Consider the following 15,697-nt stretch of genomic DNA (forward strand, 5'->3'; position numbering starts at 1 on the left):
ATCTTTAGAGGTGGATAGGTCGATGCATCTCTATTGATAATTTTGAGTTTATCTTTATTTGACGCTTCTTAGATCTTATCCATTGGTCTTTCTATAAACCTTTTATCAATAGCTCCATAGTCACTAAGGATGAATGAAACTTGAGATCGTTGCATTCCTTTTTCATTGTCTTAGAGTTTATTTCCTCTTTTTAAATTTCTATCATGATATTTTCCTTTTTAGATATGTTGAATTTTGGTTAGGGTTCTTTTTGTCATTTGCTTCTAGATCATCCTTATTTCTTCCTTTCTTGTTATCCACTATGTTGTCTATATTCATGAGATCTTATTTTTATGAGAATTATCTTACAAAATTTATAGCTCTTATACCATAGAAATTAATTTCTTCTTCATATTCTTCTTTGATAGAGCTTGAGTGAGACCATTCTTCCAGGGTATCAATGTATAAGTCAATCCATATCAATTTGATGTGTTTCAACCTGATTCTTGAAAAGATGAATGAATTGTATGTTTTGTAATTCTCATTCATTTTTTATTGTTAACCCCATATTATTGTCAAAGGATTTTAACCTTTTATCCTTCTTCATGTATTTGAGGAGTAGATTGCAAAATCAAATCTAGATTGGTTCCAATTACATAATTAAAGCCCTTGTATTGAAACTAGCAACCCACTTTTTTGTATACATTTTCAAATTTTTGTAGTTTGTAGCCCTTTTTAAAAGATTACATCAATTGCTTCTTTGTTATGAAACTCCACATAGAAAAAAGTTCTAATAATAATTTTAATGATGGCCCTTTCAAACTTTTTTTTTTTTGCTTTGCTTAAGTGTCAATTTCCCCTTTGTTAAATTTCTTTCTTAAACAAATAATAACACCCTTATTCAACATGTCAAAGATAAACATATCCTTTGGGAAGATTTTCCTCAATCATTCTTCACAACTCTTATTACCTCCTTCACCACCTTTATCTTGGACACATCACATTTTTTTAGCAATATGAACTCATATTTACTAATAGAGATTGCTAAAGTTATCTATGCTTTGAATACATGAGTAATAATGAATCTAACATTGTTTCATGTAAAGTGGACCACAACCTTATTTGGATTATGAAAGTAAGTAATAAAAAAAAATTAAAGTATTTCAAAGATAATAAGTATTACAATCACTTTGGGGAAGAATTACTTATCTATGTGGCACCTTTGACTTAATCATTTGTAGTGATTTGGATGGACATGAAAAATTAGTGAATTTTACTTGCAGTAGATATAATGAGACAAGTGTGGTTAATTGCATAATCTATTTGTGAAGTGTAATTGAAAACAAAAGGGAAGTTTAGATTATTAATCATATATGGGATTTAAAATCAGGTCATAAGCAAATGCACAAAAGTCTTCGTTGGGCAGAAAAGATAAAACATAAGAGATAAACTATTCATCATTTGCAGCTAACTTTAAAGGGTAGAATTATTTTGAATGAAGAAAATTGTAGTACATCTAAGAAAAGTCTTGAGATGTTTTTTAAGGAAAAGAAAAACCATTCTCAAGTTATTCACAGTCATGAGCTAACAAATTTAATTCAACTTACACTTGACAATCTGAGTGCTTAAGAAAAAAAACTTACTAAAAAATTTGATTCAAGTTGCACTTAATGAGTGCAAAAAAGACAAAAAATTAAGAAATTAGCAATACATTATTTCTAATGCTTTGTTTGACTAGGAAGGAGAGTGTTGAAAGGGCCAGCCATGAATATTAGTTTGTATAAGCATATTTTCAATAAGGAAAAAGCTAATTTCTTGAATACTAGATGTAAAGAGCTAATTTAGTTTGGAAATAATGGCCCCACCTTATTTTTTGAAGGAACATATAAAAATAACCAAATCAAAAATAATATTATGGCTATACATTGGTTTGATTATGCAAGACAACTTTATGAGCAAAAATTAGAGTTTGTCATCCCCAATTAATGAATACAATAAAAAAGTTTTTCATTATGCAAGATGCAGAGATAAGAATTAGTTGGGGATTGGAAAAGTTAGAAATTTTGTTGATCTTCAAGTAGAGTATATAAAGTGAGGGGTGAGATTTTTTACACCTTACATAATGAAAATATTTGATAACATCATTTAGCAAGGGTTTCTCAAAGAGTGGATAAATAGTCCAGTAATACCTCTTTGAAAGAGTGATGACATCTATAATCATTCCAACCATATAACAACAATGATACTTTTTGTTCTTGTTAAACTATTTGGTAGTATGATAGAAAATAAAATCAACACATAGGTAGAAGAAAATAATAAACGTTAAAAATTTAAAATAGGTTTTAGGCATAATACTCCATATTTGGCTACAACTTCACATGGAGGCACTTATTGAAAAAGTTTAGAAGAAAAGAAAAAAATCCTTTTGTTGTTTTGTTGATTTCCAAAAGGTACTCGAACAATTACTAGGGTTAAATTATGGCATATAATGGAAAATCTTGGAGTTCGTCTACATTTTAGGGAAGTTATCCATAGGTTTTATGGGTTGAATTTAAAATCAAGTCTTTAATGTGGATCTGAATAAAGCTTAGGAATGACATTGAGAACTAATATCTTGGATTTGTTTTTAACATGAAGCTAATTTGAGAGGGCTTAAAAAAATGGAGAACTTTGGTTGGATTGAAAACATTGTTTGCTCTTCAAAAGAGGTGCACATAAGTTGAACTTTTAGAGTGGAAAATTGTCCAAGTTATTTTTGGACTTCTAATGCTCCGAGTTGTGTTTTATGGATGTGAATTGTGGCCTAGGAGCACTGCTATCTCAAAGTGGAAGCCATTTGAGAAAATTCAAAACTGCTTAATCACAGACAAGTTCAAGTTTTAAAGTTTGGTTAATTTTGATATGTTTTGAGTAAATTGGGATCCCTATTGAACCAACTTCTATAATTTGTAGATCATAGGCTATTTAAAAATAATTGAAAACATGAAAATGAGTAGATGACAATGGGTTATTTTTAGTAATAGTTGTTGAACAAAAGAAAGAAGACATGGATAAGACAAAACACCACATATATGAGTAAATGAAATATATATTTAAATGTGTGCTCCATAGAAAACAAAGAGATAAAAGCTTTTGTTTTAGATAAATTTAACAAGTATTTAAGGTAGTGTTTGGGAGAAAAAAGATGTATTGAGGTGTTCAGTTTCACATGCAATCCATTTCACAAACCATACATAAGGGCTTTCTATGGAGTGCCAAATGCATATTGCCTAATTAAGAAATTAATCTCATCAACTTTGATGTGAATCTAGGTGGCAGGAATGATCAAAAGAAAGGTTGTGCATTCTTTGCATGTAGTGCCTGCCCCTAGATCGCATTTCTGTTATCATTGTCAAATTCTTTTAGGTTTATTTTATGCATTGATTAGTTTAGAGATATTGGATTTACAATATTATGATATTATTTCATGTTTTGGATTACATATATACTTGTTGATTTCATTTTACATGACGTTAATGATGTCTTAATGATTCCTAATTAGTAAATGTGGTTTCTTTCATAAAAATGTTAACGTGATGTCTTTAATGATGATTATGTTGTATTGATAGAGATGCATTATTATATGTACGCATTTGATGTTAGACTTGTGATTTTTACGATACTTACCCCATACTTGCATGTGTATGGTGCGCGTGTTTATTTTATCTTTCTGTCTGACGTGTTTGATGTGGTTAAGGGAGGGAGTCGTAGTCACCTGCTAGTCGGGATCTACACGATGAACCACTCCCTGCCATTGTCTATTTAGTTTAGATATATTATATACATGTACATGCTCGTCTTTTATACAGGATGCAGGTACTGGGCATCGACTTCCATGAATTGCCAGGATGAGCGTGCCCTATTACAAATACTCAAATGGTGAGAATGGGAAGATAATGATCAGGTCCAATCCTAGCCATAAGCCTATAATACTTGTCCTGCAAGAAGGACTCATAACAGACTGTCTACCCTTTTTAAACCCGTGAGTATTTTGTGCGTATGTTGTTTTGTGAGTCTTTGATGAATTTCTATTAATTAAGTCTAATTAATAGATTAAATTAATAATTTAATTTAATGAAAAATTATTATGATATTATGAATATTTAATTATATTTAATTAATTGAGAAATTAATTAAATATAAAGAATTAAATTGAAGATAAAAGTTTTAAGATTAAATTTAGAACGTGATAATATTTATTTAATTTAATAATAATATATTTAGAGTTCATTTTTAAATAAATGCTAAATATTATTGTTATTTAAGTTAATAAATATTTATCAAATTAAACGTTCAAAAATAAATTAAGAAGTTGAAAGATATTAAATTATGAAAATGATTTAAGTTTGCATGAATGAGTTTAAAATACAGGAAATTAATTAAAAGATAAAATATGTGAACTTAATAAAAATATTCTAAGAAAGTGTGCATGAGATTTTAAAAGGTTATTAAATTAACTTAAAAGTGAAGACAAGTGGAAAGTTAAATAAAGTAATTTAATGATTCACTTAACGTGCATGAAAGGAATAATAAAAGAATATCTTAATTAAAAAGAAAATTAATTGTGCATGAAAGAATTAATTAAATAAAATAATTATAATTTTAGGGTTGTGGAGACATAAACCCTAAAAGGTAATTAGGTTCTATATTAGAGGGTTTCGGGTCATTATTGCACACACAGGTTTATGGAGAGCAACTCGAAGGGTTTGGAAAATATAGAAATTTTTCGTGGCTTGAAGGATTTTGCCTGCGGTTGGAATTTGTATCTAGCTATCAAAGTTTAGCATCAATACGAGGTAGGATTTGAAATCCCGTGAATACATTTCAATTGAAAAATATCTATTTGCTCTGTGTTTGTTTGGGTGTTTGAAATTCTATTTGTCGTCTTAATTGTTTTTTTTCAAATCTGATTGATTGAAATTAGTCTCTCATCATTTCTTTTTACAAAAGAAAATTGTAGAGAAAATTAATTTAAATCCCGTAGGGTTTGAAAGAAAAAGGAAATTCTAATATAGCAAAATTTGATCATTGCCCATAATTGTCCCATCAGGTTAAGATGACAATTGTTTATTTTAAAAAATAAAAAATAAAATAAAATAATTATTTGTCAAATATATTATAAAACATTGGGTTGTTTAGTTTTATTTAATTATGGAATTAATAAAAAAAAAAAATTAGTATTGAAAGAAAAGAAAAACGTTTTACAAATATTATATATAAAAAAAAAATTTAAAAAAAAAAATTAATTATATTTAATTGGGGAGGGGCGGTTAAACCAACCCCAACCCCCTTACCTGTACAACGCAGGCGACTGCTGTACGCAATCGTACCTGCGACTGCAGTCGCAAGGCCGATTGCGACTCTTTAATGAGAGCAGACAACGATTAATAATCGCTTTGTTGTATGTTTAAAAAAAAAAAAAAAAAAAATTTGCTATATGTATTTTTTTAGATTCGATTTTTCATATGTAAATTAATAATATTTATAATAAGATTTTAGTATGAGATTTTAATATTATTTAAGTATAGTTATTAATAGATTTTAATATATTTATTAATTTAAATTATAATGCATTTTAGAATATAGTTAGTAATTAATGAAATTATTCTATTTATAACTGGAGATTAGTGAGAGATTAATCTAGGTATTTATGTAATTATTGATTAATTAATTCAATTGTAATTAAGTTAATTAATAATTGAAGTTACTCAATGAAATTTTAGTTTATCGATAATATTGATTTAATAAATTGTGAATCATTTTAGTTTAAATCAATATAATTATTCCTCTAGTTATTCTTTTTGGAAAATTGATTTAATATGATGAGAGGATAATTTTTACATTTTATTCAAAGAGATGAATAGGTTAATAAGGGTAAACTTTTAAACTTATTACTTGGAACGTGTTTTAAATGGGAAACTGAAACTTTACTTGTAACTCTATTGTGTATTTTCAAATCAAATGCAAACCATGAAACAATACTATTTGCTTGTACTGTCTATGCTTTTGGATTTTGGGGTTGACCTAGTTTGACCAGTCTAGGATGTACACCAGAGGCTTTGTCAGATTTCTTTTATACCATTTATGTGGCTGGATGTCATGATGTGTTTTGTGATTCATATTGGAGATTATATTTATGAGGTTTATCTTGTGGAGCCTTTATGTGTTCTTGGATGGGAGAACCGTCTTATTAATAGGTTGCCTGTTAAGGAACCGAGTTTGTTCTTTACAAGTGTTGTGGTATGGGACACAACTGTGGATTTATGTGATTAGGAGAGGTTGTCTAGGTACGTGACTTGGGAGTGGCTTGCATAGGGGTCCGGGACCCAAAGTGGTCAGTGCCAGGGTAACCTAATGCAAGTTATGTAATAAGTGATAATCTAGTAATTAAAACTTTTGGGGGGAAAACACACTAAAAAGATAAGTTAGAGATTTTTGATCTACCCATGCCTTTAGTGCTTGTATAGACTAAGGATGGGAATGAGATGAGTGCCTCGTCTTCTTGAGAGGACTTTCTAGTTTTCCATATGTGTGATGTTGAGGGTCCGGGGTTCAGAGTAACCAATCCAGGGTAACTCAACGCTTGAGGGTCCGGGGTCTATTAAGAGATCAGTCCAGGGTAACTCAAGCAGCGATGTTGTGACACTCCCTAGTATGTAGCCTAAGTCTCCTCTGTAGATTTTGTGTATCTTTGATGGTGTACTTATTGTTGGTGGTGTATCTATTGTCAGATGTGTTTATTATGATTATTTACTTTCATTGATGATGATTGGTGATTTGTGGATGATGTACTTTTGACATGTGGCTTTTGACTTGAGGTGATTGTCTTTTGTTGACTTTATCTTGTGATCTTGGTATTTGGTTTATACTTGGTTTGTGTATGATGTTTGGTTATGTGATGTCGGTATTGGATGGAGTGTTCTTTCTTTCTGGATTATTTTATCTTCTTGAGTAGCATGTGTTACCTTTGAGGTAGTTTTGGCTATTAGGGGTACCTTGCCTAGGAATGTTTTATGTTTGATAGCCGTATGTGGATCGTTCATTATCTTCCCTGCACGGTGGGAGTGGAAGCTTGACTAGGTAACTACGCGGTCGGGAGGTAGTGCCTTCTTACCATTTGGGTTCCTTTCCAATTGCTAGCTGTTGGATGTTCGTTGCAGAAGATGTACCTTTATCATTCTTATTTCTTATCTCAGAGACTTCTTTTCAGATGATGTATATATGTTATCATGTATTATGATGTATTGTATCTTTTCTCACATACCCTGCGACATGTGTAGTGGATGTTATTGATTGGATGCACTTTCATTGTATTGTTTATACTTATGCATTTGCTTATGCGATTATGTATCTGTTATTTCTTTATGATCTTGAGACATTGTACTTGGAACTTAAACTAATTAATTTAAAATTATTAACTGTGACTCAACGTAAAGGAATCATTGAGGAATTGAAACTGTATCTGTAATTGCAAATGTGTATTTGATATGTATGTTCTTATTGCTTCTGCATTAATGTTATCTTGATGTTGTTTAAACTTCAAAAAAAAAAATAGTTCAGTAAACATTGTAACATGTTAGGTTTATTTCTCTTGGGTTCCCGAGTGGGGCGTTACATTGCACTTTTAAGGTAGTTGAATGTGAAAGTCACTTCATTTTGGAATGTGATGCTTGTAGTGACACCATGGGCTATAATATCAAAATCAAATGATAATGTAGTCGTGGTATAGTCTTTGCAACAAGAGTGTTGTAGAGAGATTGAGGGAGCTCATCATAATCTTATATTAAAAAAAACTAAAGTACTTATTATATGTTACATAGAGCTAGGTCTGTATGCTACTCCTTAGATGATTTCTTCTAGCACTAGTTGCTCAACTTTTTGAGGCGCAATTCGTGGAGTTGATGGCTCCATGGATGGAACATTTGTCGCTTATTTTTAAGTATTCTTCATAAGTATTATTTTTAAAAATAAATTACTAGTCGTATTTCTTGTAAATAAATTTGAAGGCAAATAAAAAAGGGGATGAAAAATCATGGTGAAGACACGTGTCACTTATCTAAAAAGCAACTAAAACTTATTTTGAATCCTTATTCAAAATCTATTCTCAATTTTTATTCAAAATCTATTCTCAATTTTTAAGCAAATAATGCTCTACTTAAAATTAAAAACTTTAATTACACTTAAATAAGAACACAGAGAAACTATATCTAAACAATAAACTAATATATCTTACCATGTGATGCACAATTATTTTTATAAGAATTATCTTGATATATGTTTATGTTTTAGTTGGCTATTTTAGCTTCAAATATGTTTATATTTTATGTTATTTTAGCTTCATAAAATTTAAGTTCTATAATGTGTTTAGTTTCATGTGAAATGGAGTTATTGTACTTGTGGTAGGCAATATACTATTGTATTCATTCTCTCCCAAAATTTAATTAATTCTCACCAATGTAAATTATTTTAATATTGTAGAAGCTCTTTTTTATAATACATTAATAAATTATTTTGTTAAATTAGATTTTCAATTACTTTATTAATATATTATATGTTTTACATACTATCTAGTTATATTGTACATACTTCTAACAAATTTAATTTTTAAGATCCTTTTATTTATATATTTATTATTATGCTCACAGTTTATTAATTATAACTTTTTACTATAATTTTTGAACTACACATTCAACTTCTAGTATATTTTTTAATGTCCACAAAAATATAATTATTTATTAATATAGCATTGAATTATATTATATTAATTTTATTAAAAATATTTAAAATTTTATTTATAACACAAGAACACCGAGAGACATCGCGTCAATTGAAACCATGCTCTAACGTTCTTAATCAACGTAAGAGAGTTTGAAAAGAGATTGATGACCTGGCACTAAAATAAAACCGTTTTCAATACCGTTTCTCCTATGAAAGGGAAAAAGAAGAAAAACGCACCCGGCCATTACTGGTCTTTTTTTCTCCTAAACAAATTTCAGCTACCAACGAGCCTGCATACGTGATTTCAAAATACAACTAAATTCTTGGTTGTACTGCCTGTAACAAAAAATTCTGAGACGTCTTCGTGAGAGGAAGTGTTGCTTCTGCGTGATAATGTATGCGGTTTTGTTTTCTAGCTCATGTAAACCCACAATATTATTCGGTGTTTTTGAATTCAATTTGAATTTTAATCTTGTAAAATTCTCATTTGGATGGGTGTTTTTACTCTGTTTGCTTTGTATTTTCTGCTAAAATTTAACTGTTTAACAAAAGTAGTAAGGTTGTACGAAGGTGGGAATTGAACCGCATCTCTATCAATTTATATGTATGATGATAGCAAAGCTATCTGTAAAAGAATTTAACAGGGTTAATTATAAAACGAATCCCATTTCCAGTTTCTGGTGCTTCTAGGGTTGAACATGCTATCACTGTTTCTGTCATTCTTTTCATTGTGTATCTTCCTCGAAATTTTCCAAAGACAGTTCCTCTTTTTCTATTTTTTAACAACTTGGATATTATTTTGATATATAATTTCATCGCTAGTTTGATATATTTCACATGGATATGCATAAATTTCAGGCCTCTAATCTCTCTTTTACGATCTCAACTTGACATTGATTTTTATTTTTGTGCTTCTAGTAGAGATTGTCATGATTTGCGTTGAGAAATTTAGATATCTGTTGCAGAATTGTTGTAGGCTTCCATATTTGCCTTGTTTTGTGTAAATTTTTATGGTTAGGTTTTCTCTGATCTCGGTAATTTTTACATTGGGCATTTTGCTTTGTTTATTAAATCTAATTGTTACCATATTACGAACTGTAAGGTGCAGGGAGGCGGGAGTATTTTATGAATTCGAACATGTACTCATTTGCAGAATTCGCACCATGCATTCTTCTTCTTACTTACTAGTTTACTAGTTTTCTATTATCGTAGTTACTTTAGTACTGCATCTCCATCAATTAAACAGATTATGCAAGACAATTTGTGAAACACACAGGGTGCATTCTGGGCACATTACTTGGGTTGCAAATATTAGTCGAGAATTGGAAAATGTGTAATGTAAGTCTGAGGGAAATTCCTATTTGGTTACCTTGAATAGTTCTTTAGCCCCATTTCCCTTTCATTATGTATATAGCTTACTATCATTGCTTTCCAAAATGCTCCTTCCCTTCCTTGCTTCGTATTTGTTCAAGGACAATCACTCAATCTCTTCCTTGTCATCAGACGAATATACATTGACAAAGTTTAACCTGTCAGTCACTTTATATTTTGTTTTTTGATGGGTTGTGGAGACAAGGTGATTCAAATAATATTACTAAATTTAGTACGAATTTTTGCTAAGTCTGAACGTAATTTTGATATTCTTGTTTGTGTAGAGTTCCTTAGGATCTTCTTGTAACATTAGTTATTATTCTTTTTTTGTCTCTATCAGGTCTTAGCAGGATCTACGTGAGTTTTGCCCAACACGTAATTATGTGGGTTTCCAATGATTAGAAAATTCAAGTTCCTATTGTAGAATCTTCTTTTGGTTATCAGGTAAGAGATTGACCCTTCTCATCTCTTTTGTATTTCTTTCTTTTGCTTTATTAAGTTTATTTGATAGTTGGAGGGGTAATTTTGCATTGACTTTTCATTTTTGTTTATTAACTTTTTCTTTCTATGGTTAGAATTACAATATTGTGAAGGTTTCATTGGTTAAAGAGCTGATTTTCTCTTTAACCATCTAATCAATTGTGTGCATGTTTTCCTCCTCCTTATATACTATGCTGCTTCTATTACTATGTGTAATGTCATTTTTGGGATTGCCTTAAATTTAGCCCTAGAATCATAAATTCCATTAAAATAAGAATTGTAAGAGGGCTAGAGATATAGCTTTGCCAATTAAAATGCCTTTTAGCAAGGTAAGTCCTGATTTAGGTTTTGCAATCACAAGTGCATATATTCAATCTGACTAAATTGTTAGTGTAATATAATTTGTCTTATTATAAATTGATAACACAAAGAGATATACAATCATAACCTAAGATTAGGTAATTGTATATAATACATATGAAAGATAACATTTAACTTCCAAATGGATAGGGTGCCCTTAGCTCAACCCTTTGCACCATGGCGGAAACTCTGTCCCCTTTGACCCCATGCTTCATGGGGTTGGGGTACCTAGTGAAGCCTCACCATTCCCCTTATTGCAATTGCTCTCCATCTATATCCTTTGCAAATAGTGCTTTTGTATAATGTAACCCATGCCCATTCCACCCCAAGCCTTATTTAGTGCCTTTGTATGATGTAGTCCATGCCCATTCCAGCAGCCCTTATATAGTACCTTTGTATGATGTAGCCTTTGTCCATTCCATCATAGGCCTTATCCAGTGCCTTTGTATGATGTAACCTACACCCAATCCACTGTAGGTCGTCTATATTGTCGTAGTATGCTGTAGCATGGTCCATTCCATAGGACTTACCTATCTTGCAAGGTATTAGTACCATGTTTCATTGTTGCCATTGAGAATAATATATTATTCTCCCAATCGTTTCCCCTTTTTGATTTCAAATGGAACCTTCTCCTTAATATCTCCTTTGAGTGTAGGGAGTCACACCTTTTCATTTGCCCTTATGCAAAGGTCACACCCTTTGGTTATGAAAAGATACATCTATTTGACAACCGCTATTTTCCCTTTCACTCCTTATTTTATATTCACCTATCTCTCACTTATCACATCTATCTTTACTACTTTTCAAATCTGCACATATGCCATTCAAGATCTGCTTATCCTTTTCTTGTTTTCTACTTTCCTTCTCTATTCTTATTTCAGATCCCTCCTTATGCTTCTGCTCTAAATCTGCTCTAGATCTCCTCTACTCTCTTTTTCCCACATTCCATTTGATCCTTCTACTTTACATCCTCCCATCTAAGTGAGACATCACATCTCTTCATCATGTCTGCCTTTTGGCAATAGTCATGACCCTTCATAATCATCCCTCTTTGAAAGAGTCACAACCCTTCATAATTAAACCCTTTTGAAGAGTCACAACCCTTCGTAATGATAACCCTTATGAAGAGTCACAACCTACATAATTACAGCCCTTTCAAATAGTCACAACCCTTCATAATCACAACCCTTTCAAAGAGTCACAACTCTTCACCTTCTGTAAGTCACTTTCTTAATTGATTTCCTTTCCTTTCCATAATAGCTCCTTAATTCTTATGTTCTACTCTTTCTTCCTCCTCCCCTTTATTCCTCAAATGAAGTTCTCATCTCTCCCTTTTATACCTCTCATTTAAGGTGTTGGTGTTTGAAAACGCTGGAGGGTTTTCAATTATCCCCATGAGAATATGACATATCTAGGGGCAGCTAACTCCCATTCTCAACATATCACTTCAGACACAGGGCCAACTATAAGGCTTGACCCTTCTTCTACTTTAGGCTCTGCTAAACCTAGGTGGGTAGACCTCAGATTCAAATGATACCGTACCAGTGCAAAAACATATCCCTGAATCTATTAAGCAGATTTTACCCTTATTTCTCCTATTGACTCATGAAATGACACATATCTACAGTAGCTAAATGCAAAGCTATGAATCTCATAAGTTGAGTGAGGGTTAATCATTTAGGTCCTTCAACATGAAAGGGAAAGAACGTTTGATTGATAATGTTGAATTTAGTAAAACCCCTAATATGCAGCAGCAAGAACTAAGTGACCCTGTAGCTGATCAGTGCCTTAACCATTGGGCAAATCCATGAATCAAATGCATACATATGGATATCTGATACTTATTTATATATTCAGATATACGATCTATCTATTTACCTTGTAAATAAACATCTGTGCTCAATCCAAACCTCATTCTTACATGATATCCTTCTCAATAAACCTGCAACCTTGTTGATTCACTGAAGCATTTACATAACCCCTTGAGTTACAAGCAACAATAAGACAACATACAACCTTAAGGGACTGCAACTATGACCTAGGCTCTTTGTTCAAAGATCGTAAAACATTGAAGCTCACTGAGATAGGAGACAAGATTCAAGATGAAACTCAGCATGCTGTTCTTTGTATTAATTTCTTTGAAACAATACAACCATATGCATGAAATGAAAAACATGAAACAACCTAATAGATCTGAACTGTCTGTATATTCCTTCCTACTGCTGTTCACATAAGAGAATTCTGTTGAAAAATATGGTGTCTTAGTATTGGGAATACATCAAAACTGGGACCAGAATATGGTCTCACAGTAATGTGCAAAATTTTCTCCAAAGAATTGGAACCCCTACAATGAGAAAGAAATGGAAAGATATAGAAAGAAGATGAATTCTCGGATCTGTTCTGTGTTTGACATGTGTCCACTTGGAATTACATCTTGTTCAGTTGCAAAACCTCTTTCCTTTCTCTACCCATCTGATCTAATTTTGTTTCATCATTATCCTGTAATTGATTTGCAAATATCTTTGATGAAATGATGAAAACTCTTTGATTGCCAAAATATCTGATATGCATCAAGAATGCTGATAAAACTCCATTTAACTGACTTAGAAATGACCCCAACTACATTTTCACTGTCTTTTAACCACATTCAAGTCATTACCTTGCTAGAAATCACATTTGAACTCTGATACTTGAAATCGGTCACAAGATAGGAATCTGAGAGAAAATCGCTTATAATTTGAACATACAATTCCTTGTGCAGAAACTAACTCCATAATCGGAAAATTCAGATTCTCTTGATTCCGACGATATATAATATGCCTATGTTCGCCTTCCGGAAACTCCCAGAATATCAGTTTGAAAAACAGTCCCTCTGCTAGAAATGTTTGACTGTCACTTTGAGAGATTAAAAATTCAAAAAATTTAAATTTAATCTAAAGTCTGAACTTTAGATTAAACTCCCTTTTCAAATTTAAAATTCCTACATGTCTATTTCATTTGAAAAATATTTTAAATTTTGGCACTTTAAAATATTTTATTCCTTCTCCCTTCAAATTTGTGGTCAAAGCAACTTTGACCAAGCGCCACGTGGCGCTTCCTGATTGGCCCACTTGATCTACATCATCCGCCACATGTCATCTCTTGATTGCCCACTCGTTGCATCTGCCACGTCATTGCACACGGGACCCACTGCTACGTGGCGTTTGCCCACTTTCCCGCATGCACAGTCAGCAGTTGATTGTGCAAGTGGGGAAGCGCCATCGCGTCACGTGTCCCCGTGCCACATCATCATGCGCTGTGGAGTGCCACATAACCTGCCCGCTTTCCCGCATTCTTTAACTAGCTCGCATCTTGTTTTTGTAGGCGTGCGCCCATCATCGGATGAAGCCACGTGTCAGCATCTGGGTGTATCTTCGTTTTAGGTGCCACATCATCGTGCGCGTTCGTTGGTTCAAAATTATGCTTTGAATGACCCGCCAACTTTCTTCCACGTTAGGTCCCACACATGCCCACGCGAAAGCATGCTTTGTCTTTATAAAAAGCGCTTGTCACAAGACACTTAGCGCATTGTGTGGAATTGTATATAAATGTCTAAAAACACCTCCCCACAAGCAATGTGGGATAACCCTTTTGTGGGTTTTCACGCATATTATCTATGGTCTGGTTCACCACACAGTTTACAAAATCCATCATGTCTTATTATACCATTCAAAGCTGCCAATTTCCTCAGTTGCACATGTCACCATCTGTTCTTCTCATGTGTGAGTGCTCCTTTTATTGACTGGCAGTTTGATGTGCTCCCCTTTTTTCTTGTTTTGTAGGCCTCCTTATCTAGCTGCGGCTTTGACTAGCTGGCTTCATTTTATGCAGGGTGCTCTGTCTTTGGCCAACGGCTTAGTTACTTGATGCTCCTCTTACATGGCCTCTCTGATTTCCTTCTGTTTGGATCCCCGTCCTTCCTGCAGACATTTCATCTTAAGCACTAAAGCCTCTTCTTTAACTAACACGGTGTACCCTGCTGTTGACTACCTTTTTACATGGTGTCTCACTCTGTCGTTATTTGGTGCCTCCTCTGTTTCACGTCCTCTTCAACTGAGCAACTAGAGCTGTCCATGTCATTTCACTGTTTTCAAGTTGCTCAATGCTTTGCCTCAGAATGAGTTCCTGCTCCTCAAGATTAACTGGTATAATTCTCACAGAACATGGAGTCTTTCTTACTATTTTGATGGAATGTGAACCTTTTCCATTGTTCTCCAGTGTTGGAGGTGGATCCTTTCCAAGTATCTCTCCTCATTTGATGTTGCTGCTGTTAGACGTGGAGTGGCTTTCTATGCGTGGAGTCTTGTTATTAGCTGTTGGTGCTGCCTGCTTCCTTTTTTATTTGCGCTGACTACCATCAGAAAACGTGGGTTCCTTGCTGGTTGCTCTTTCTAATCAAAGCGTTTGGCTCTTTACATTTGGTGACTGCTTTACTTGCTAGCCGACTGCTCTTGCTACAGCTCCCTCCCCTGATGCTCTGCCATAGTGGTGGGCGTCTTCTCTCATATTAAACACCTTTGCCTTTTTGCATGCATCTTACTCTGCCTCGAGCTTTGAAACAACTTTCTGTGCCTTAGTCGATGGTTGAATGCTTCCTATTGGCTTGGGCGGCTTGGTTCTTTTTTTCTTGCATGCGTTGACTGTGATGTGCGCTGAGTCTCCCACTCTTTACAAGAACCTGCGTGTTGCAGTGGCTTGTCTTGCATCCATG

The 15,697-nt window shown here is 33.0% G+C and overlaps 1 protein-coding gene across 6 annotated transcripts in view; it reads left to right on the plus strand.

The window, feature by feature from the left end:
- Positions 1 to 8,896: 8,896 nt before the first annotated feature.
- LOC149546603 (uncharacterized) overlaps positions 8,897 to 15,697 on the plus strand; it is a 202,180-nt gene continuing 195,379 nt past the window's right edge. For 2 of the 6 annotated variants that reach the window (XM_089791294.1, XM_089791296.1), the window contains exons 1-2: positions 8,897 to 9,131; positions 10,448 to 10,551. The gene's annotated coding sequence lies outside the window, so the exon portion shown is untranslated. The remainder of the gene's footprint in view (positions 9,132 to 10,447; positions 10,552 to 15,697) is intronic. The other 4 variants (XM_089791295.1, XM_089791293.1, XR_016353754.1 and 1 more) reach the window with 4 other exon arrangements.

This window comes from Cupressus sempervirens, chromosome 7, assembly GCF_028749045.1.
Source record: "Cupressus sempervirens isolate cs-2001-9-10 chromosome 7, ASM2874904v1, whole genome shotgun sequence".
In the NCBI taxonomy this organism is placed as follows: Eukaryota; Viridiplantae; Streptophyta; class Pinopsida; order Cupressales; family Cupressaceae; genus Cupressus; species Cupressus sempervirens.